The following is a 23392-nucleotide window of genomic DNA, read 5'->3' as shown; positions in this document are numbered from 1 at the left end:
TACTGTTTGTTATTTCATTTTACAATAGAAGGTGAGAACATAGTGGATTTTAACCAGGCGACTTAATCACTTCAGTGGATCCCGTGAACATTTAATCTTCATTAAGCAGGCCAATTAATGTATCAATGTTTTAGAGACTTTGGCTATCTTGCTTCTTGCTTTAGAGAAATTGAAAATGCCTAAGGGATAAAAATAATTTCTTTCCTCTTATATTTCTTTTATTCTTAATCTTTATATTGCTAATGGCTTATGATACACAGTTTCAAAATCAGTAGAACTCATAATTTTTTTAAGAGGCAGTAAAAATTAAAAAAGCTGGTATAAATAGCTAAAAAATGAAGCTTCTAGCCATGTAAGACAAATACTTCTAATCATGTTGAAAATCTTCATTTGACAGATCCAGTTTCAAACACACACATCCATACATAGGCAACTACTGCTCATGCCTATGTGTGATTCATTCACACAGACATCTCTGATTGACACGTGGAGACATGATATTTATGAGAACTTGGCTGAAATCTCAAATTTGACATTCACTGGGTGAAGCTTAGTATGCTAAATGCCCTTCACTGCACTGTAGTATTTACCTGATAAAACTCTATAACAGAATGAGGTCAGCAAAAACCAGTTTATCCCAGACCTCTTAAATCTACCCACATGGGCCAGTTGAGTTGAACACTTGACTCAAGTTCTTTAATGACAAAGAAAAAAGGTAAGAGAGCTATTTGATACAACATGAAAAGAAGGAATACCTTCCTCCCACCAACCTGCCATGAGCCTTGAGAACCCTTGGTCCTAAGGCAGAACACCTTCTTAAGTGTTCACTTTTGAGATGAATGTGGTGAATGATGGATATTGTTCACAGGGTTGATTTTTAGAGCTGTTAAATTGTATAATATCTTCAATTTACATTTATTTTCCTTGTGGTTTTTCAGTTATACAATTTGATTCATGCTTTTAGAAATATCTGTAAATCCTATGCTACAAATTTAGCCAGGTATAGAATGCTTTGACAGAAAAGATGATAATATCCTAACATAACTACACTAAATGAACTGATTGTTTCTACTTGCTTCAAAGTATTGAAGTACTTAAAGATAACTCATTGATTTCCTTAAATGTTCAAGAAATGCTAGATTGATTTGAAAATATTTAGATGCTAATGAAGATATATTTAATGAAGATATTGTAGTTGAATAGTTCAGCAAAATAACCTCAGTAACAGAATTACTGTTATGTTAATATTTGCTGTTTCTACCAAGGAAGCCATAAAAATAAAAATATGGACTTTGGTTAACTTATGCATTTGTTTTTTGAATACTCTTGTAGATTACTAAACATAATTCTTAGCCTAATGACCATAATACACCCAAAGGAATAATAGAATAGATATATGGTTTATTGATGATAAAAATATATTAAACAAAGTGCTAATCTTGACATTTTATATCTTGTTGCTTGGTAACAATGCTGCAGCTATGTGAGAGTTCCATTATCTCAGGTACAATGGACTTCATTGCATTGTAGGGTAGAAATGCCAATTACAGCAAATCATTTGTATGCCATTATCCTCACAAAATTTCGGTGCTATTTCTTATTCTTAGTGAAGAGACCCAAAAAGAAAGTCATTTTAATAATATATCCTCCTTTTTTTGATGGATTGGTAAATTTTATTCTAGCTATTTTTGGCTTTTTGACTTTGTATCTATGTAATTTTTGAGGCTTCACAAATTTGTGTTTTATCAACCTGTGCTATATAAATGTAGGCTTTAAAATGTCATTATAAATATGCACCTTATAAGTGATGCTTCATTAGTTCTTATTGAGCATCTTTTATTTTTGCCCACCTAGACAAGGGAGAAAAAATATCTGGGCAGAATTTTTTGCCTCATGAAAAACAGTTAAGGCATATTCCTCATTCTTCTCTAATACAGAACTTTCCTAATTTTAGTGCCTACCTCAGGAGATCAGTAGACAAGCCTTTTGAACTAGTGTGATTTGTTTTAAATGAAAGGCTGAGTCATGTTGTATATAACTGTATTTTTCCTCTATACTGTTAGTTCATAATTATTATTATTTACAGCAAAGGTTGACAAAATACAGCCTGTGGCTTGGTTTTGTACTGCCAAAGAGCTAAGAATGCTTTTATGCTTTCAAAGAGTTGTTTAAAAAAAAAAAAACAACTTGTGAGGAGGGGAGCCAAGATGGCCTACTAGAGAGACAGCTTTTTGGATCGTCCGGGCTGGAAGGTAGAATACTGGACTGAGGAAAGTGGAGAGCAGTTGCAGCTTAGGTGTGGATCACAGGGAGAGACCACAGAGACATCTGGAGACCCAACCGAGAAAAATTGCAAAACTGAGAGAGAAGAAGAGAAGAGAAGACGGCGGGTGCAGTCCAAACCCAGAGAGGCTCGGAGCCCAGGAAAGGGCAATGGGGGCTGCTCCTCCCCCACATAGGTACCCTCAGTGAGCATCGGGACATAAAATATTTTGGAGGCATTTCCACCCTCCATGAGCGCAGGCACCAGGGCTACATAGGAGTAGTGGGGTGAACCAGTGATCCACTGGAGTCCGGGTATTCAAAAGGGACACTTTTCAGGAGATTGCCAAGAGAGATCACAGTGCTGGCTATCTTACACCTAGACACTTCTTCCTCTGCACCCCCTCCAATCTTGGCATTTAAAGAGAGTAATTTTAGCTCTTGGGCTGCTTGGTAGCCGCAGCCCTCTCCCCCATGGCAACTGTGAGAATGCGCTGAACCTACTAGCACAGGAACGGTACGTCTCCATGGCGGGTGCGTGTTACTGGCCCAGCCAACCACTGAGAGCAGCAGCAATTTGCAAGCTTCTCGCCCGCCCACGGGTGTTTCGTGGGATCATGCACTGGTGGCTTAGGTGGGCTAACACCGGTGTCCCTCCCACCACGAGAGTGGTGCAAAGAGACACAGGGGAGAGATAACAGTCCCAGACATGGGTGGTAGAGTGTAGAGGGGCGCTGAGGAACGGAGATCTGTGAGCACACCCAATCCCCCACCCCTGCTGGAGAACCACCATACTGGATAAGGATTCAGCATTTGGAGTGAATTAACATAGCCCCTGGTTCCCACGACAACTGAATGCCTTGGGTGCGCTGGCTGAACAGGAGCAGTGGGCGCTCTCCCCACTCATTACATTGTGGAGTGCAGCCTGAACCAAGAAACGTATGAGTGGCCACCTCTCCCAGGGAGGAGCATGCCCCAGGCAGAGGTCCTTGTGGGCAGATAGGCCTACCTTTCTCTCCCCGGGGTCTTGTGGTGGAATAGGCATGCACAATTGGGGGTCCTCCCACCTGCCAGTGTCCTGCAGAGATACATGTTAGTGGGTTAGACAAATGGACTGAAGGGTAGGTAGTTCAAGAGCTGGTCTCAGGCAGAGATAGGAGAGTGCTGTGGTGTTATAGGGAGTGAATAACGAGGGTGCCGACTCCACCCCACAAGAAACTATGCTAGTGGACAAGAGTGGAAAGAGCCTGCCCTGAAGCCTTAGATCTCAAGGGATTAGGCCACTTTCTCAGGAACAATCCTACCTGGCTTGGAGAGATTGCCCTGAACTTTATACTGGCAGCTCCCCCTAGTGGCCAGATAAGCAACCTAGAGACCCACCTAGGCCCTGCAAAGCCTCTCTGGCTCTTGCAATCCAGCCACAATTTGTCTTGCTCCTACCCCTACCTCCGGGTGTAGTGACCAAGCAAACCCCTGGAAGCTACAGTGTTCCTTCTAAAGCTTGGGGCATTCATATGCCCCACCTGGGGGAACAGAGCTTACCATGGGCACAAAAGACCATCTTGGCAGCTGACTCTTTAATGAAAACATCACTCAATGACAGGGAGAACAACCCCATAGCTAAACATAGCACCTCCAACTTAAGCACTCAGGGAGTGGCTGATTTTTACTCACAAGTACCACCCACCATCACCAAGATTAAGCTAGGGGACCTAATTCATTACACACTGTTGGGAAGAGGTGAAAACAGCAGGTCAGAGGTAACCAGAGAGGTACACCTAACCTGCTAGAACACCCCATAGGCAACTCAGGACCAGCACTCCTCTCCCTGGAACACTCAGGGATTGATCTTTGGGGACCCAGAGACAGGCCTGTAAGCCACGCCTAGCACCCCCAGGTCTTCACTGAGAGGCCAGATGAGAAGGAATCAGCAAAAAAACTCTGGAAACATGAAAAATCAGAGTGAAAGGACACCCGCGAAAGAAAACAATAACTCCTTATCAATGGGTACCAAGCAAAAGGAAAAGACTGAAATGACACATAAAGAATTTTGAATATGGATTGTAAGGAAGTTCATTGAAATACAAGAGAAAATAGAAACCCAACATGAAGAAACCACAAAAACAATGCAGGAAATGAATGAAAAATTTACTAATGAGAGTGAATTACAAAAAAAATACAGAAATTCTGGAAATGAAAAATTCATTTAAGGAAATATGAGACACAGTGGAAAGCCTTAAGAATTGGCTAGATCAGCCAGAAGAAAGAATCTCAGAACTTGAAGACAACGCCTATGAGGTAAACAAGTCAGTCAAAGAGAAAGAACTGAGAAATAAAAGGAACGAACAAAACCTACAGGAAATATGGTATTACGTAAAGAGGCCAAACATAAGAATCATAGGCATCCCTGAGGGTGAAGAAGAAAATACACAAAGTCTGGAAAACCTATTTGAGGAAATAATTGAGAAAAATTTCCCTGGCCTTGCTAGAAATCTAGATACCCAGGTACAAGAAATTCAAAGGGCCCCTGGGAGATTCATCGTGAAGAGGTGATCACCATGACACATAGAAATAGATGGCCAAAGTAAACATGAAAGAAGCATTCCTTCTAGCTGTAAGGCAAAACATCAGGTAACTTACAAAGGAAGACCCATCAGACTAACTGCAGACTTCTCAGCTGAAACCTTACAAACCAGAAGGGTTTGGAGCCCCATTCTCAGTCTAAAAGAACTAAAAGTAGACCTACCATTTGATCCAGCAATCCCACTACTGGTTATTTACCAAAAGGAAAAAAGACATTTTATAAAAGAGGTGCTTGCACTTTGAATGTTTATAGCAGCACAATTCACAATTGCAAAGATGTAGAAACAGCTCAAGTGCCCATCAATACATAAGTGAATTAATAAAATGTGGTATATGTATACAATGGAGTACTACTCAGCCATAAAAAATGATGAACTAATACCTTTTGTAACAACCTGGATAGAACTGGAGACCAACCTTCTACATGAAGTATCACAAGAATGGAAAAATAAACACATGTATTGACCACTAAATTGGAACTAATTGATCAACAGTCATGTACACATATAGTAGTAAAATTTAATGGAATTCATGCAGGTGGGAAGGGGGAGGTAGGGATTAGTCAATTCATTCCTAATGGGTACAATGAACACTCTCTGTGTGATGGACACACTTAAAACTTTGACTCAAATTGTACTATAGCAATTCATGTAAACAAAATGTTAGTACCCCCATAATATTCTGAAATTAAAAAAAGATAATCTAAAAAAAAAGGTTTGTAACAGTGTGTATCCCTCAAAGCCTGAAATATTATCTAGTCCTTTACAGAAAAAAGTTTGCAGGTGCTTTATTTACAGCATCATTTCCATTTCTGTAGTGTGTATATATTAAATCACTCAGTATTATTTCTTAAAGGACAAATGAATTTAAGTAGAACTGAAATAAAATAATGATAACTGGTTTGGAGAGAATCGATGAAAAACTAAATAGAGTAATATAAATTTGTGTAGATATTGTGAATTGACTGGCAGTTTGGTAGGCCTGCTTTTGGCGCAACCGTGAAGAGAGGAAGGCTGTGTATAGCTATTTGTTTATCCAGCTGTAGGTGCTACGGTTGTTAAAAAATCTCAATGCCTTTGTCAATAAATCTGACCTAAATATGATATAATTACATATCAATAGACTCATTTTATTTTAGAAGCATTTTATCTTTTTGACTTATACTTGAGGGCCAGTTTCTTGCATGTACAAATGCACAGACTTGAGTGGTGGATTGTTGGTGGGGAGGGTGATGGCATTGGGAGATACAGTATTTTGGAAGAGGAATCTATCTGACTTGCTCATGCCTTGGATGTGGAATGCTGGGGTGGAGGAAAGTAGAAATTAAAATGACTCCTACACCTGGCTTGAACAATAGTGTGTCACTTACTGAGATGGAGAAACCTGGAAGAAATGTTGTGGGAGGTGGGGATATGGAATAAAGAGTTCTGCTAGGATTGATTGGCTTTCTAGGCATTCACATGGTGATGTTGCTTATGCAGAAGGACATGTATGTGCAGTGCTCCTAAGAAAGGTCTGGAAGGGATTTATACATTGGGAATAATCCATATATATTTGATGAGTTAGGGTTATGGAATGGAAAAAACCACTTAGGGAAAGAAGTCTTGGGACTTAGTCCCAAAGAGTCTCATGTCATATTTTCTTTTTCATTTTTTGCAAACAGAATCTGAGATTAAGAATCATATCTTTGTCTCTCACTAGTTTTGTGACCTTGGACAAATACCTTAACTTTAATACCCCAGCTTCCTTATAGCATTTCCTGTCTAGTTGCCTATTTTGTGGGTCTATTCTGAGCATCAGTGGGGTAGAACATTTGAGTGTGTTTTCTAAAGCTTTAAAGTGCTACATTCTCACCTCAAGCCTTCCTGCTGCTTTGGCTAACAAACCTCAGACGACTGCAGTTGTTCTCACTGACCCAGTGTTGATGACTATTGAACTCTACTGTGCATGGCAGCTGGCAAGGCATGCCCTCCATATCCTTTCCCCTTCCAGAGTTCTTGAGATCCAAGAAAATCAAAATTCTGTAAAGCCCCTGATTTCTAAAATCTTGGTGCATTATCAAAAAACTAAGCTAAATTGTTTAAAAAATATTATCTGTAATCTTCAATAAATTAGCTAATATTTATAGTCCATATCATTGGCCTAGACAAAGAATTTATGACTAAGACCCCCAAAGCAAATGCAACAAAACCAAAAATAGACAAATAAGACTTAATTAAACAAAAAACCTTCCGCACAGCAAAAGAAATAACCAAAACAGTAAATAGACAACCTACAGAATGTGAGAAAATATTTGCAAACTATATATCTGACGAAGGGCTAATATCCAGAATCGACAAGGAACTCAACTCAGCAAGAAAAAAACAATCCCATTAAAAATGGGCAAAGGATGTGAATAGGCATTTTCCAAAGTGAAGATATACAAATGGCTAATAAACATATGAAAAAATGTTCAACATTACTAATCATCAGAGAAATGCAAAGTAAAACCACAAGGAGATACCAATGGTGGGATGACGGTATGGGATGAAAAATTATCTGTGGTGTTCATTCAGGTGATGGATAAAACCCAGATTTCACCACTATACAATAAACATATATAATAGAATTCAACTGGTACCCCCTAATTCTATTACAATAAAAAAAGGAAAAAATAATAAAGCCCATCAGAATCAAACTAAATATGTTGATACCTTACATCAAGCAAAAACTATGACAAGGGGATTATAATGGACACCTTGAAGAAAGAAAGGCTCTTACAAATATTCCATTGTGTTAGCTGGAGTTGTGTACACTCAAAAATATTTTATCTTATTTTTTTATTTCAGCATATTATGGAGGTACAATGTTTAGGTTACATATATTGCCTTTGCCCCACCTAAGTCAGAGCTTCAAGCCTGTCCATCCCCAGACGGTGTGCACCACACCCATTATGTGTAAATATACCCATCTCCTCCTCCCTGCCTCTCCTGCCCGACACTTGATGCACTGCTATACATGCACATAAGTGCTGATCAGTTAATCCCAGTTCAATTGTGAGTACATGTGCTTGTTTTTCCATGCTTATGATCCTTAGTAGAATGGGCTCCAGCTCTATCCAGGATAATACAAGAGGTACTATGTCTCCATTGTTTTTCGTGGCTGAGTAGTATTCCATGGTACACATATACCACATTTTATTAATCCACTCATGTACTGATGGATTGGGTTGTTTCTATGTCTTTGCAACTGTGAATTGTGCTGCTATAAACATTCTAGTGCAGATGTCTTTTTTATAGAATGTCTTTTTGTCCTTTGGGTAGATGCCCACTCAAAAATTGACCTCTTTCTGGCTTTATATTTTAAGTGAAGCATTAGTCAGTGATCTATTTTATCTCTTTTTATACTTTGGTTCAAAAGAGTCAGATAGATATTCTGGGTTTGGATGAAAATTATAATTTGTTCCCTGATAAAACTTGCTCATACTGAATATCATTTTTTTTTTAAATTTTATTTGGCTTATGATTCTGGTGGCTAGAAAGTCCAAAATTGGGCAGCTCCATCTAGTGAGGAACTCATGCTACTCCCACTCATGGTGGAAAGTGGCAGGGAGGTGGGTATGTGCAAAGAGATCACATGGTAAGAGAGGAAAGAAGAGCCCTCTAGGATTCTTTTTAATGAAAGTAACATCTGTTATACTTTTAGGGGCAAGAGAAACAAATGAATAAAGAGAGGCTCAGATATTCATTGATTTATGTTCAGCTGTGAGCACACCACTGCCTGTACACCTCGGAGGGACTAAGGTTTCAAAAATAGATACTTTCCCTATTTCCTTAGGATGGAGCATACTGTTACATATAAATAAATTGTATGTAAGGAAGCAGGTATATCATCTCTGCTTCCTTATAAAAGCTTTGCCTTACTGAATTTCCACAGAATCATGAGAAAGTATCTTTTGATTTGTTTGTTTTGGATGAAATAGTTTGAAACAGTTGATTGATTGTGGAGAAATAATGAAAGACTAGAAACCAAGGATGACTTAACTGTTAGAATGTGACGGTTTTTTGCTCTGTGGTTCATGCTGTGAAGAAACCAAGATCACTCATGTCCCAGAGTAGAGGACACCTTCTCTCTGATTCAGCTTTTGAAGTTTAATGATAATACACAGTGTTTCTGCCACTGAGTAACTAAGTCCACATTCAGCCTCATCGTAGAGAATTCTAAATACAAATCCCACACAAGGAAAGCTAAACAGAAATGTGAAGAACTTTTTCTGTGCTGTGAAAAGAAGCTGGGTCATCCATTTAAAGAATCTATCTTAGTTTCCTTAATAATTGGGGAAAAAGGTACAAGTTTTGCCTTGTATTCTGAGAAAGTTCAGTTCAGAATTTTATTTTAAATTTTGGAAAAGCTTTGCTGGCACAGATAAAACTCAGGGAAGAAAAATTCTTCATTACCGAACTCAGACGAATACAGGTTGACTATTAAAAAAAGATTAAGGCTGTTGAGTTTGAAAGTTATGGTATAATCTAAATTTTTCTCAGTTTGAGGAATTTGCAGAGCTCATTCATTTTGAGTGTTTGCTTCTTGGAAGAGGAATTAGACCTGTAGAAATAAAGGAAGTATTAAATAGAATTTTACAGGCAGTTCTATAACTCAGCTCCTGCTATAAAAAGAAGTGTTTTATTTATAGATTTTTTTTCCAGTGCTCTTGGCATCTAAATGTGTTTCCACCCAAAATGTTTTCATTTTTTTTTCGTTTTTGTTGGTTCATATTGTTAATGTACAAGGTAGCATTTTATATGTGGATTGATGGGGACAAGGTTTTATAAGTGGATAGGAAAATAGAATGGAAAACTTTATTTATGAAATTCATTCCCAGAATAGGATAGGTAGTAAAATGGTCCAAGTAGACTCCATACAGCTAAGGTATTCCCTGTACAGTGTGTGGTAGACTCTGTAATTGAAATATTTTCAATAAGTGTTAATAGCAAGGGAAGGAATTATAGCCTATTAACATATAATGAATATAACAACAATAGTAACAAGTACTATTTATACCATGCACTTGCTTATAAAGCACTTCAAGTCATCTGTTATAATATTCCAGTGTGGCAGGTTTTCTTATCCTTATTTTATAGAGGGAAGAAATGAGGATAAGGAAAGTCTTTAAGATAAGAAAGCTAGTAAGGGGAATAGTTAAGACCTAAACATTTCTTTTTGTCTCCAAAGCTTATGTTCTGAAGCAAAACAAAGGATGATTGGTGTATTTTAAGGTGCATTTTACTTTACACTTTGCAGGGTTACCCTTTTTATGTAATTTACTACCTCTTTATTGGCAGGGTCATAGATTTTTAGCTAACTGAATTTTTCAGTTAACTAAGTGTAGCCCCAGGACAATGTTAATACTTCCATAAACACAAAATTAAAAATCATTCAGTGATGTCAACCTTTTAAAACTTATAAATAAGATAATCTTCTAAAAGCTATAAAATGAGGGCCTTCACACTTGGGACTGATGTTCCTCCCAATTGAAAATGAGGTAGATAGTATTATACATTGTTTGAATTCAAGATAGCAATTTTAGAACTGTATAAAATAATTAATGGTAATGATTTAAAAAATTGGCACTTCTAATTTCCTGTCCAACATGCAAGGAGCTTGGAAGTTGCCACTCCCATCCTCACAATAAGAAAAAGCTGAACAAACTAAAAATCAGCAACTCTTCTTAGATCCTTCAGAGAATTGAGGTGGCAGGACAAACCACTGCCTCCAGTGTTGGAGAGACAGGCCAATATGGAAAATCACAACTTACTGGAGCAGAAGTCCAGGAGCAGAGATCTCTATGGGAATCAGTACTGGGGTAGGAAAACCCAAACTGCAACTGATGAATTGTTAGAGGCGCATGTGGACTATTTGAGAGTTAAAAACTCCAGTGGCCTACTCTTAGGAGGGGCCCCACACTTTTGTAGTCTTCACCTCTAGGATCCCTATCTGACTTTTACAGTGAAGAGGAGAGAAAAATCTCCTTATGCTTCTGGCAGAGGGAGGAGAAAGGTAGCCATTTTGAAATATGCCCAGAGCATTCTCTTAACAAGGCCTGCCCTCATGTGAAATGAAGGACAGTAACATAAGGGAAGAGAAGTAGTAGGAACACTCTGTTCTAAGGTGTTTGCGCTATCAATGAAGTAGTATAATGTTATTTGAAAAAGGACTTGGATTAGTTTGAATGTGTATGGTAAACTCAAGTGTAACAACCAAAAAGTAGAAAGAAACATATAATTGATATAATGCTAAGATAGGAGAAAATATGGAATCATATAAAAAAGGTTAATTAAAACTAGAGAAGGCAGAAAAGAGTGGAAGGCAAAAAATAATCAAAGAACAAGGACAATAAAGAGAAAATAGTAACAGATAAGGTAGATATTAATCCAACTATATCAATGATTTTTTTTAATGTTACTGACCTAAATATACCAATTAAAAAACAGAGACTCAAAATGGATAAAAAACTCACAGGTCTAAAGACATTTGGGTGGGAGTGGGCAAGAATGGGATGTGGAGGCCGGGCGCGGTGGCTCACGCCTGTAATCCTAGCACTCTGGGAGGCCGAGGTGGGCGGATCGTTTGAGCTCAGGAGTTCGAGACCAGCCTGAGCAAGAGCGAGACCCCATCTCTACTAAAAATAGAAAGAAATTATATGGACAGCTAAAAAATATATATATATAGAAAAAATTAGCCGGGCATGGTGGTGCATGCCTGTAGTCCCAGCTACTCGGGAGGCTGAGACAGTAGGATCGCTTGAGCTCAGGAGTTTGAGGTTGCTGTGAGCTAGGCTGACGCCACGGCACTCACTCTAGCCTGGGCAACAGAGTGAGACTCTGTCTCAAAAAAAAAAAAAAAAAAAAAAAGAATGGGATGTGGAGATACTTCCTTCACAGAACCAAGGGACTTAAGGAAAAAAATGGAGGTAGAAGTATCTTGGCTTGATTTCTTTAATTCCTGTTTGTACATATATGTTCCTTTTTATAAAATTAGGACCATTTTTAATGTTTTTTCATTAAATGTAAAATATTAACCATGTTTTTGTAGGTCACTAAATATTCCCCAAAGAAAGGTATTTTAATAGTTATACTAAAATTTATATTAATAACTCTCTATTGTTGGACTTTTATGTTGTTTTCTATCTTTCACTGTTAATATTCTTAAGTGCATATCCTTGTTTTTGTGTATGTAGGTTTATTTTCTTTGATCACGTTTCTAGAAGTGGATTGTGTGTGTGTGTGTGTGTGTGTGTATCAACATTTTAAAATGTTTTGGAAAATATTGCTAAATTATTCTCTAGGAAGATAAATCCAATTTTAACCCCATAATAATATATAAAAGTGTCATTTTAAACCACTCTTGGCAACAGGCATATTTTGATAATTTGCTATGTACGAAATATTGTCCTATTGTCCTATGATGTTAATTTGCATGTCTTTGACAAGGGATGTTGAGTATTTTTCATATATTTATTGGCTATTTGTATTTTTTGTGATTTTGTGTGTTGTAAATATTATTTTAATTGGAACGTCTCTAGTATTTTATTCCCAAGTGTTCTTGAATCTCCCACTTAGATGAGGAGTTGTATAAAAGGGAAGAAGATAAGGTGCCGAGTTGTGGTTGACTTGTGTGCTCTGGAGTCAGGCACTGTAAATTTGAAACCAGCTTCCTGGAGAATTCTCCTGGCTGCTTGCTTGCCTACAGCTAGTAGACTAGAAAACGGAAGAGCGTCGTGAACCTGCAGCAGTAACCTATTTATGGAAGTAAAGACGGATCAGGCTCTCAGAGAGAAGGTAACCATGGCCAGCAGCTGTACCCACAGAGCCTGTTCCTAAAATAAGGTGTGAGTCAAGTGCTCTGTTGATTCATTGTTTTGAGATAGCTTTCTAAAACTTACAGTCATGGTTTCCCACAAAATAGTCCTGTTGCAAATGAGGACATAGATTCTGTTCACAAAGAAAAAAAGAAAGAGCTAGAGGACATTTCTAACATATTAATGGCTTTGGAATCTTTACCTATGATATTCTCTCCTGAAAATTTGTTAAATGATAAGGTACACTGTGATTGACATAAACTGAGGGGATGCTCTCTTAAAAAATCCTCTTATTGCAGAGAAGGACAAAAATTACTTTTCCTAATTTTGCTTTTTTTTTTTTTTAGTTTAACGACTTATGACCTACTTATTAATTTATTCCATGTTTGTGTTAAGAATTTAGCTTGTGATTTTAAAGTCACTCTGATTAAAAATAATAATGGCTTTCCTCACTCTTTCCAGAGACCTTGTCAAAAAATGTTATTTTTTCCACTTCAAATATAGATCTAATCTACAAATACTGAAGTGATAATTAGAGCTTATGCAAGATTGTTTCATTTTAAAAATTAGCTGCTTTTCTTTTTTTTTTTTTTTAAAGAGTTACTCTCCAAATCTTTCTGGTTCAAGAATATCGCTAAAAGAAGGCAGCATTTTAAAGTCATGACTTACATAAATGATTTAAGTAAGAAATATGTGAGAGGGAAAATGATAAACCTTACTCACTGACTCCTTTTGTGTTACTGGTTATATTTCTTATAAACGCATCTCTGCATGTGTCATTACTGTAGTTTGAGCAGGTAGCATATGGTAGCCTCCCCTCCTAAAATTAAAATATATTCAAATAACCCATGGTCTTTCACTAGGCCTATAGAAAAATCCAGGTGCACAACCAAAAATTGATAAAAGCAAGAGTAGGTAATTGCCAAGGTGTAAAAACTTCCCCCTCCCTGGGGAGAGGCCACAGTAATCAAAAGAAACTGCCCTCACAGCATTAGCTAAGGTGAACTCTCTTGAGAGTTTTTTGAAGTGTGAAAGAAATCACATCTCTTTTTTGTTCAGATTAGCTGTTACCATTTCTGATAGCTTTTCCAACATTAGGCTCCTCATTCAATAAAATAAAAATTTCAGACTTCTTTCTGATACTCCCTCTCCTGTGCATCCTAAATCGCTTCCCAGGTAACATCTCCCCACATGCCCTCCATAGACCACATCCTTCCCTGACCCCGTGCCTTTGCCCTTGCCATGCCTGCCACCTGGAATGCTGTTCCTTGTCCTTTTGGGGGCTCATTTTCTACCTGGTCAGTGGAGCTTTCCCTTTATTATAGCATTTATTTCCATGTTTTATTGGGATTGGCTTTTTACCTTTCTCCTCCATGAAACTATGAGCACCTGTGGTACCTTGTCTAACTCATCTCTATAGTCCCAGCACGTGGCACAATGCCTGGCCCATGATAGATACTTGTTAAATAATGTTTGAGTCACTCAGCCAGCAGTTTTAAAATATAAGCATCTCTTTGCAGCTTAGAAATTCTACTTGAGTGACATCATTATTCTGCCTTGGTCTAAGAAAGCAAAAATGCTTTATGCTCAGTGGTTCTTCCTGATGGCATTATATTTGAGGTCATTGTTGGGTCTTGCATTGAGAGACTTGATAATCTGCCACCAGCTGTTCTGTAATTCCCTTCCTTATTACTGTGACTAGCTTTCTCTGGCTTCTCTGGGATCATTTTATCTCAAGGTGTGCCTTTTAATGCTGGCTGGAATAGATAGTGTATCTCATTCAATAGGCTTTATTACTCAGCTGAAGTAGAACAAGCCATGTGATAGTTAACTAGATATACAAAGGGTTATAAATTGGTGGCAAATAAACTGGCCTTGTAAATACAACAGCCTGGTTAATCAGGAGGGGATTGGCTTAGCAAGTGCACGAATACAGAGGGGTATTGAGGACAGAATGGCGTGGAATTAGTCATCTGTTCCATTTAACAGAGTATGCCCCGTAAGATAGGATCTAGAGTGTTCACTACCCAGAATAATTAGAAAGATACTGCACAATAATGTGTATACTTTATGGTCTTGTAATAGAACATCTAGGAACTAATGTAGACTTACATCATGCAAGGGGTGGAAAGAATATTAGGCTTCATTTACAGTTCAACTTCCACATTTCAGAGATGAAATGACCTTAAGTGATTCACATAAGAACACAGTGCTAGATGGATGTTAGGACTGAAACCAGAATCTACATCTTCTGACTTCAAATACAGTATTCTTTCTTTATATCATAATCTATTGTCTTTTTATTTTTTAACTATTGGAAAAGTCAATGGAATACATGGCATTAGAATCATATGGACAAAAATGTTTCCCAAAGAATTGGCATCAATAAATTTCTCTTCTTTATCAACAATCCCCACTTTTCTTTAATGGGGGTAATTCTATCTAAAAGATCAGGGTGCGTTTTTTAATTGTCATTCTTAACTTTTCAAATATGGTATTGAGTTTTGGGGACAAGTGTACATGCCGAGAAGACATTTTGGATTTGGTCCCTTGAGAAGCTTTACACATGGTATGTTTCAGTCACTGTCTGAATTGTGGCCACAGAGTTAGGCCTGGCCCTGCTTTCCTAGCGATGGCTAAATGCTGAAATTCAGTTTGTTAACTGGAGTTGAGTTATGCCTGCGGTAAAACTGAGTGTGTGTCTTCCTATTTGTACTAAGGGAGGGGCCATGTGATCTTAATGCTAAAATCTTAATTCATATGATGAACATGTTTGAATTTCTTTAGGACTTAAAGGTCTGATTTTAAAAATAGAACCACAGAGAGAGGAAAGCGAATATTTTGTTTTGAAATTTGTTTTTACATTTTATGTCTACCTCATGTACACTAAATCAGGGAACACAAATACAGCATTTTAATTTTCTTAATGAAAGAAATAGGATTCTACTTTGCTTATTGCTCCACAGAAATGAAAACATGTGGAGAACATTTAAAAGATGAAATGAATAAAGAAAGCTCTTAGTATACTGCACATGCTGAACGATTTTAAAGTTGATTACTGAGTCATTCCCATGCTGAATTCAAGTCACAATCTCTGTTAGATTTAGCAGGCATTGACTGTGTTCTGGAAATGCTATGGTTTCACCCAATTTTACTTTGCAGTTTATGTGTTAAATACTGTGTTCTTGCATTATAAAAAGCTCCAAGGATGAATAACAGCCCCAAATTGAAGGAAACAGTCTTGAAGAGTAACCTTTTAAAGTTTTAGTTGGCATCCCTAATAAGCAGCTCTCTGTGGCTGTAAAATGCAACACAAACTTTCTTCTCTCCCTGTTTCTCTGTAACTCCGTTGAAAAATGTTCCTAGTTTAATTCTATTAATTATATCGTGTCTCTCTGTATTCCTTGGGGTATGTGATAATGGTATAATTTTTTTCTTGCTGTTATAGATAAGACTGGTGCTTTGAATGAACATGTTAGAAGTATTTTAATTCCTTTGGGTAGATGTATTCATTTTAATTATTTCTCTGGATTTGCTACAGTCCTATACAATTTCCTTCTAGAAAAAGATATGACAAATGAAATTTGGATATTTGGAATATTACCTGAATGTTATTAAGTCACATATTTAGTGAAGATTGGCATTTTGGGGCAAATAAAAAGTGTTAGCAAAATACCAGCAAGGATTAGACTGTTTGGATTTGGTTTTAGAGTCAGTGGAAATGAAGATAGTACTTATTTTAAAGTGCTTTTAAATTTGTTTAAAAAAATAATTTTTCCATATTACAAAAACTCTTGGGATGGTCCATGAATAAGTAAGTAGTAGTATTTTGTTTTGGAGCAATATAAGCCAGAAGTTTTAAAATACAAGGATTTAAAATATAAGCTGTTATTTTTGCAGCTAGCCATAGTTTTAATAAATTGAGTTATTTTAGGTGTAGGTAAAGCTTTTCTTCTAAAGAGTTCAAGCTGAGCTGCTTCGTCCATTTTCCTTCTCATCCCGTGTTTTTAAATGAGTCATTGTTGAGAGGAAGGACTGTTTATCTTTTGTAATGAGAGACATTAGATTGACGGTGGTGAACACTGACTCTGAGGTTAGCCAGCAAATGGAGACAGGAAGATTCATTTGGCATTTTAGGATATTTCTGTCACATTATAGTCTTTATGCTGGTGGTTAGCTAAACACCTTTATTTCCTTTTCAAAAAACTATAAGGCCAGGTATTATTTTACAATATTAATTCTGATCCCTGCTGAATTTCATTCAGTTAATATTGTCCCATTTTATTTTCCTAACTGGTATAGAGATCACTTTCTGTCTTTATTGTGTTAGCTATTCTTTCTGGCCTTTTGTATCATTCTCTAATTTGATAAACATGATGTTTAATTTTTTACCTGTTTTGTTCCAGAGGTGACATAAAGTAGCTCACAAGACACAGAAACTATACATGATAGCATCAGTTAAAAGCAGGGCCATAGAAAAAATGAAAAGCAATGGTAGAACTATACAGTGGAGCTAGGTAGGATTGGACTAAAAATTGATATTATAATGACAAACATGAGTAAGCCATGAGATGCCAAATAAAAATTAAAGTACTTTTTAAATGTAGTTAATAGTATATATATTTAAAACAAAGCTAATGAGCAGGTAAAGTACAACTATTCTTGCTACTAAAACCAGACAGAATTTTATCTCAGGCATGCTGTTATAATAGTAAGAAAGAACTCACTTGATTACAAGAAAGAAAAACTGACTCTTTATAACTATGGTATGAAGATATTGGTTTGTTCCAGGAGCATACCACTCTTGGAGCATTTATAAGAGTGGTTGAACTCCCTGAATATGGTTTTTATCATTGAAACTGTTTGTAAATTCTTGGAAGCATGAGCCTGAGATAATTTTCTCTATTAGAGACAGATGCATCTGTTCAGAATTGTTAGTTGCCCCCCAGACCCTTTAACTATAGCGCTGAGCCTCCTTATAGTCACTGAAGGCCTTGATAAGGACGCTGAACAGGATAGGAACAATGACATTAAACCATTAGAGCAGGGGTTTTTCTAATCATCTGGGGTCTAGCCTGGGGCTGGACAGTAGGGGTAGAGGGATATCTATGGACCAATTCCCCGGAATCTTATGAAGGATTTTATAGGTAAAGAAAATTTTGTGTGTGTTAGAATTGACTTTGTAGCTTTTATCAAATTCTTAAGGAAGTACATGTTCCTCTGTAAATTAAAAACTACAGCACTGAAGACTTCCCTCTATGGCTTTGTCAAGCCATAAGATACTTTTGTGGTTTTTCAAGTATTATCTACCTATCTGTAAGTCAGAGCAGGCGCTTTATTTTCTTCATTGCTGATTCTAGTAGGTGCTTAGTTTGTATTTGTTGATTTAAAGTGAAATGAACCCAAGTCACAATTTTCCCACTATATCTATAAGATTCTTACATGAGGGATGTGGTCAGATGCTCTGTGAAGTCACATACTGCTTTTCTCCTGGATTGCCTATGTGTTAGCTAGATCACACATTAATTAAGTTCATTTTGCATGACTTGATTTGGGGGGAAGCTTGTACTGCTGTTCAGTAATATTCTTTTCTCTCTTTATGGCCTTATAGACTATCTGTTTAATTATCCATTCTAGAATACTGTCGTGGAGTGAACCCTCGTTTTAAAAAGGAGTATATTTGCGTCTCTCCATCTGACTGAATTTTTCACATGACTGTAATTCTGTGATCTTATCTTCAGGCTCTTTAAGAATCCCAGGATATAATTTTTGTGGGTCTAAAATGTAGAATTAGTTGAGAGAATCTGGGTATTTCTTTTTGGAATTCAATTTCTTCTTGACCATGCTAGTTCTGCCCTTTCCTTCTCCCTAATGGTGAAGTCAGGAACAAAATGGAATTGAACTGCTTTGTTTTTTCCTGTCTTCTGCCCAAGCAGTGGTGATTGTCATTTCCAAGTTCTCCAGCAGCATCAACAACACAATTACCCCAGAAGCTACCCTTTCATCATCTGTAGCATTTTGGACAAGCCTCATCTCCTCCTAATTTTGTGCCTTTTGATAACCTCTTAAGGTTTCATGTGGTTTCCGTTTGTCTGAGGTCATGCAAGTCTCTCTTTTGTATGCGCCCTTTTAAAATATGAGAGAACACAAAGCTTTCTATGTTATTATACTCATTTCTTTATATACCATTGTCTTCATCGTCAAGATGACCCGTTTCCCTATTGTCAGAATAGGGGTAATGAGAGCCTCCTGTCTTTTATAAGCTCATTTGTCATTTTGAGTTTCTGACCACTTGATGATTGCTTCCCTTTTCTCTGAACTTTTTGAAATCTGCTTTTCTTTAAAGACTGGTATACATTTCTATGCATGTCCAGGATTCACTTCCTGATTACAAATTCCAATTTACATTGTAATTTTTTTCTCAGGATTTTCATCATTTCTACTTTGTCAAACAGTTTGTCCTTATTGGTGAAAAGTACAGAATCATGGTTTCTTTTGCTGTTTCATTCTGAAAGATAGAACTTGTCAGAAGGCAATGCAGAATTTATTAGCAGAATATGATGAACAGAAAATGGTCAAATAATTGCCATCTCTTCTATCTTATTTCTGAGCCAATTTTGTCACTTCTATTAAAAATATATCATCCCCGTCTTTGGTTTGGTGAGTGGTCTGATTATATGGACATCACTGTGATATTCTTTCTCTTTTTAAACTCACTTTAAATATTCTTGACCACATTTCAGTCCTAGGTCTATGGCTTTCCAGGTGAGTGCTTGTGTTGTTGACAGAGCATGTTCTTTATCAGCTGTTTTCACTGGACGTTGTAGAACGTCCATTGGCATGAGATCCAGTCTACCAGGTTTCAATAGTGACTATGCAAATCATATTTAGCACCATTTTTAAGATTGCAGATTTATTGGTAGCCACTCATTTTTTTAGTCTCTGCGCATTTCTTTATAGACAACTAAGACTATATGTATCTGTTCCTGGCCCTTTTAGATTTCATGCCATTTTCTCCTATATTTTGGTGGTAGTCATATTATCCCTCAGTATGAAGTTTAAGAATATATTCACCTTCTTGTACCTTTGGAATTTTTTTCCTCCTTTGGACTTTTGAGAAAGATGCCTTATATGCTGACCTCCCCTTTCTCCACATTTCTTCTTTTTTAAAAAAATATTATTTTTATTTTTTATTGATACATAATAGATGCACATATGTTCAGGGTACGTGTGCTTTGATACATTCATATAATGGGAAAAGTTCAAATCAGGGTAATTGGGATATCCATCACCTTAAATATTTATCTTTATGCTAGAAACATTTGAATTATTCTCTTCTAGCTATTTTGAAATGTACAATAGATTATTGTGAAATGTGGTCACCCTATGATCTATCCAACACTAGATCTTATTCACATTTCTTCTTCGTTTCCCTCATCCTCTGGGTTAAATTAGCATCCAGGGCACCTCTGCCTCCAACTTGTAGCTTTTTTTGCTATTGCTCATTGCCTCTCTCTTCAATTTTTCTAGTCTTCCACAGCTTTTTGCTATTTTGGGGTTACTTAGTGTTTCTCATGATTCTAGACATTATTGCTTGTTGTCTGCTTTTTTATTTCTTGGCAAAAGAAAAATGTTCCTCCTAAACTTTTTTGAAAGTTAAAATGACTCAGGAAGAAAATCTGGAGTGTGAGTCTTCTTCCTCCCCAGACAGCCTTCACTTTGTATCATACGCAGAGTTTTGCAGGTGTGCAGCATTTTCCACTAACAACTTTTAGGGGCGGCCCATTTTTGTGTCTATAACGGATTGAGGTTGTCATTAAAATAAAAAATAAGAACGTTATTGCCTTGCAGCTCCTCTGTTCCCTTACCTGAGACATAAATAATGTTTGTCAAGTAAATACAAAAATGTTGTCACCAAGGGATGAATTCTGATCCTTCTCTGAGCTTTAACATAAAACTTTTCAGAGTTACAAAGTCAGAAGAGTGCAGAGCAGAGAAAGCAACCTTTTAAAAAAAAGTTCAAATCAATAACAATTATCATTTCCCAGCCTCTATTTTTCTTGCTAATGACTGAAGACAAGTACCAATTAGAGAAGCTTCAAGTGTCTGGATTTCTAGTTGTACCAGGTGGTGCTGTGTGAGAACTATTCATAGTGCCAGGGAGAAGTCTGGATTGTTCTTAGCTACCTTTTTCCATCTTTATCTTGAATGAGGACACTTATATCTGCCCTTTGCAAGGATGCTTTTTCTTTGTCCTTTATTCTCTGCCTTACCCACTTCTAATTTCAGGAAGTACATTCTGCCATGTTTAGTGAGGGCTCTTGCCATCTTTTATTTCACTTTTCCCCTAACAAACTCATCTTACTCATTGTCTTCTTTTCAGATTTGCTTTGATTCTTATGTTATCACCTGATCTCATGAGACTTTTTATTCTCCCCCATTGCTTCTTTCTTATTGTTCTTTCTCAAGATCACACAAAACCAGCACAGAAGTCATCAGTCCTTTTAATAGTTATCATTAAGATAGTTTTGCCTCTTCAGTTTTCAAAAAATTTTTAAACTCTTTTCACAGATTGTCTGAAAACATATGTTTTCTTTTTTGGTTTGTACCTCAAATATTTTCTTTCTTTTCCATTAACTCTGCTAACCAACTCTGAGAAAGCTTTGATTTTTGTATAGACATTTTCAATGCTGTTGAGTGTTGATATTGTTTTGACAAATGCTGCACATGCATTTTCTACAATGTGAAAATCATTCATATTAGGATGACAAAGAGTGGAACTGATTATGTTTAACTAGATTCTTGCTTGTCATCAGAGTTGTTTTACCAAGACATGTTCATTCTCTCTATTCATTATGAAAGTTATGATGTAATTGTCCTTGGTAATGAAACTGTATCTTGATTTGGTATTTTTTGCTGAAACTTTCTTTCATGGAACCAGAAGCCAAAAATGACTGGTTGTCCTCAACATTTCTGGTTTAAGTGAGAAATGCTGCTTTTTTTTTCCTTCTCCATTATGTTCCTTGCCCCTGCTAAAGGGTCAGGCAAGAGGACCAATTAGGAAACTGCTATAATAATTAAATAAAGAGATCTGAGGACCTGACCTTCTGGAGTAGCATTAGGCATGGAAAATAATTCACATGATTGTCTTCAAATATGAAGGCAAAAAGGGTTTCCTCAGTTTATTACATAACATCATAACTGCTTTTAGAGTTTAGAAACTACAGTTTGTCTTTGAATCTCTATTTTCTTTTTAAAATATCCTCTTTGGTACATATCTTAACTAATTGTGGAATTTACCACATGCTCTAGTATTTCCTAGTTTTGGAAACTATTAATACTTACTTGGTGTCTATTGTATCTTTTAAAAAAAATAACATTTGTAAGCTCCCCCTTGATTATAAAAGTAAAAGAGAAACAAAAATAACTTATACTGTCACCCAGAGATACCAATTATTAGCATTTCAATGTGTTTCCTTTCAGTTTTTATAGATATAGAAATAACTGTGTCAAAGTGCCTATCTATGAATATTTATTCGCTTAGACAAAATCTTGCATTTTTATGAAATGTGCAATTATGAGCTATCATTAAATATGAGAGTATAATATTGATTCATCATGCAGATATATCATATTTATTTTACTGTTTCCCTGTTGTTGACCATTTAAGTTGTTTCCAACTCATTATAGTAAATGCTGTGGCTAATATTTTCACAAATAAATCTTCATATATATATATCCTCAGGATAATGAATTAATATGGAAACATATTTTTAAAGTTAAGAACTTCTTTGAAGGCTTGAATTGAATGTGTAAAGATGCGAATGAGCCCTCATGGCTGAAAGTTCCAACCAGTTGACAAGGTAGCAACAGTGCTCCTCTGCATTTCCCACTTTCACCTCCTCTCCACCTTGTCACCACCTAGGAGAGGGAATACTGGAGCATTGAGAGGTTTGGAGGGAAAGACACCAAGAACAATGGTAAGGGGTCCTCTTGGCTCCCCCTAATACATCCCCAGTTGCATTTCTACCCGTTAGTTCAGCCTGGATCCCAACATGTTTACTGACTCTTCCTTGGAATTTTTGTTTGATTTTGGTCAAGATGCTTGTGTTTATCAAAGAAGATAGCTTTAATCCACCATGTTGGTCCTTTTCAGCTATTTGGGAGCATTGCACAATAACTAAAATGTCACCTATTATCCCTGGTATTCTTTCATTGTAGGAGAAGCCTGATGAGGGCATGCAGTAGTAGAATAGCATAAGGAGGGCTATGCTGGAGAGTTTAATTAATGGTTAGAAGGCAAGTTCAATGCAGCACTCCTTGTATAAATCAGTTCACGTGAGCAGTTTGCTTTGGGTATGGTACCTGTTTAGTACTCACAATTTAAAGATACATACGTGTGTGTGTGTGTGTGTGTGTGTGTATTAATATATACAGCACCAGAAACCTAATTCTTTGGCCACAATAGATATTTAATTTCTTTGAACCTTGTCATTCTGAGTTTTTTTTAACGTTGTTATCTTTTTAAAAAATGAATTCTAAAGTAGCAGACTGACATGGGAGGCATTTCATATTGCTATAAAATGCCCTTATTCTCTGAATAACTTTAATTCTAATTTAATTGAGTATTTCTAATTAATAGTTAATATTTTCTTTTTGAAATTTCTATGTTGACATTATCTGTCTTTAAATTATTTCAGTGATTGCAGT

The 23392-nt window shown here is 36.7% G+C and overlaps 1 protein-coding gene across 4 annotated transcripts in view; it reads left to right on the top strand.

Moving 5' to 3' along the window:
* OXCT1 (3-oxoacid CoA-transferase 1) overlaps positions 1-23392 on the top strand; it is a 128836-nt gene that overhangs the window by 35015 nt on the left and 70429 nt on the right. The window lies entirely within an intron of this gene.

The sequence above is a fragment of the Eulemur rufifrons genome, chromosome 17 (genome assembly GCF_041146395.1).
Source record: "Eulemur rufifrons isolate Redbay chromosome 17, OSU_ERuf_1, whole genome shotgun sequence".
NCBI classification, from domain to species: Eukaryota; Metazoa; Chordata; class Mammalia; order Primates; family Lemuridae; genus Eulemur; species Eulemur rufifrons.
The sequence above is the reverse complement of the archived record's forward strand: the minus strand, read 5'-3'. Positions and strand labels throughout refer to the sequence as shown.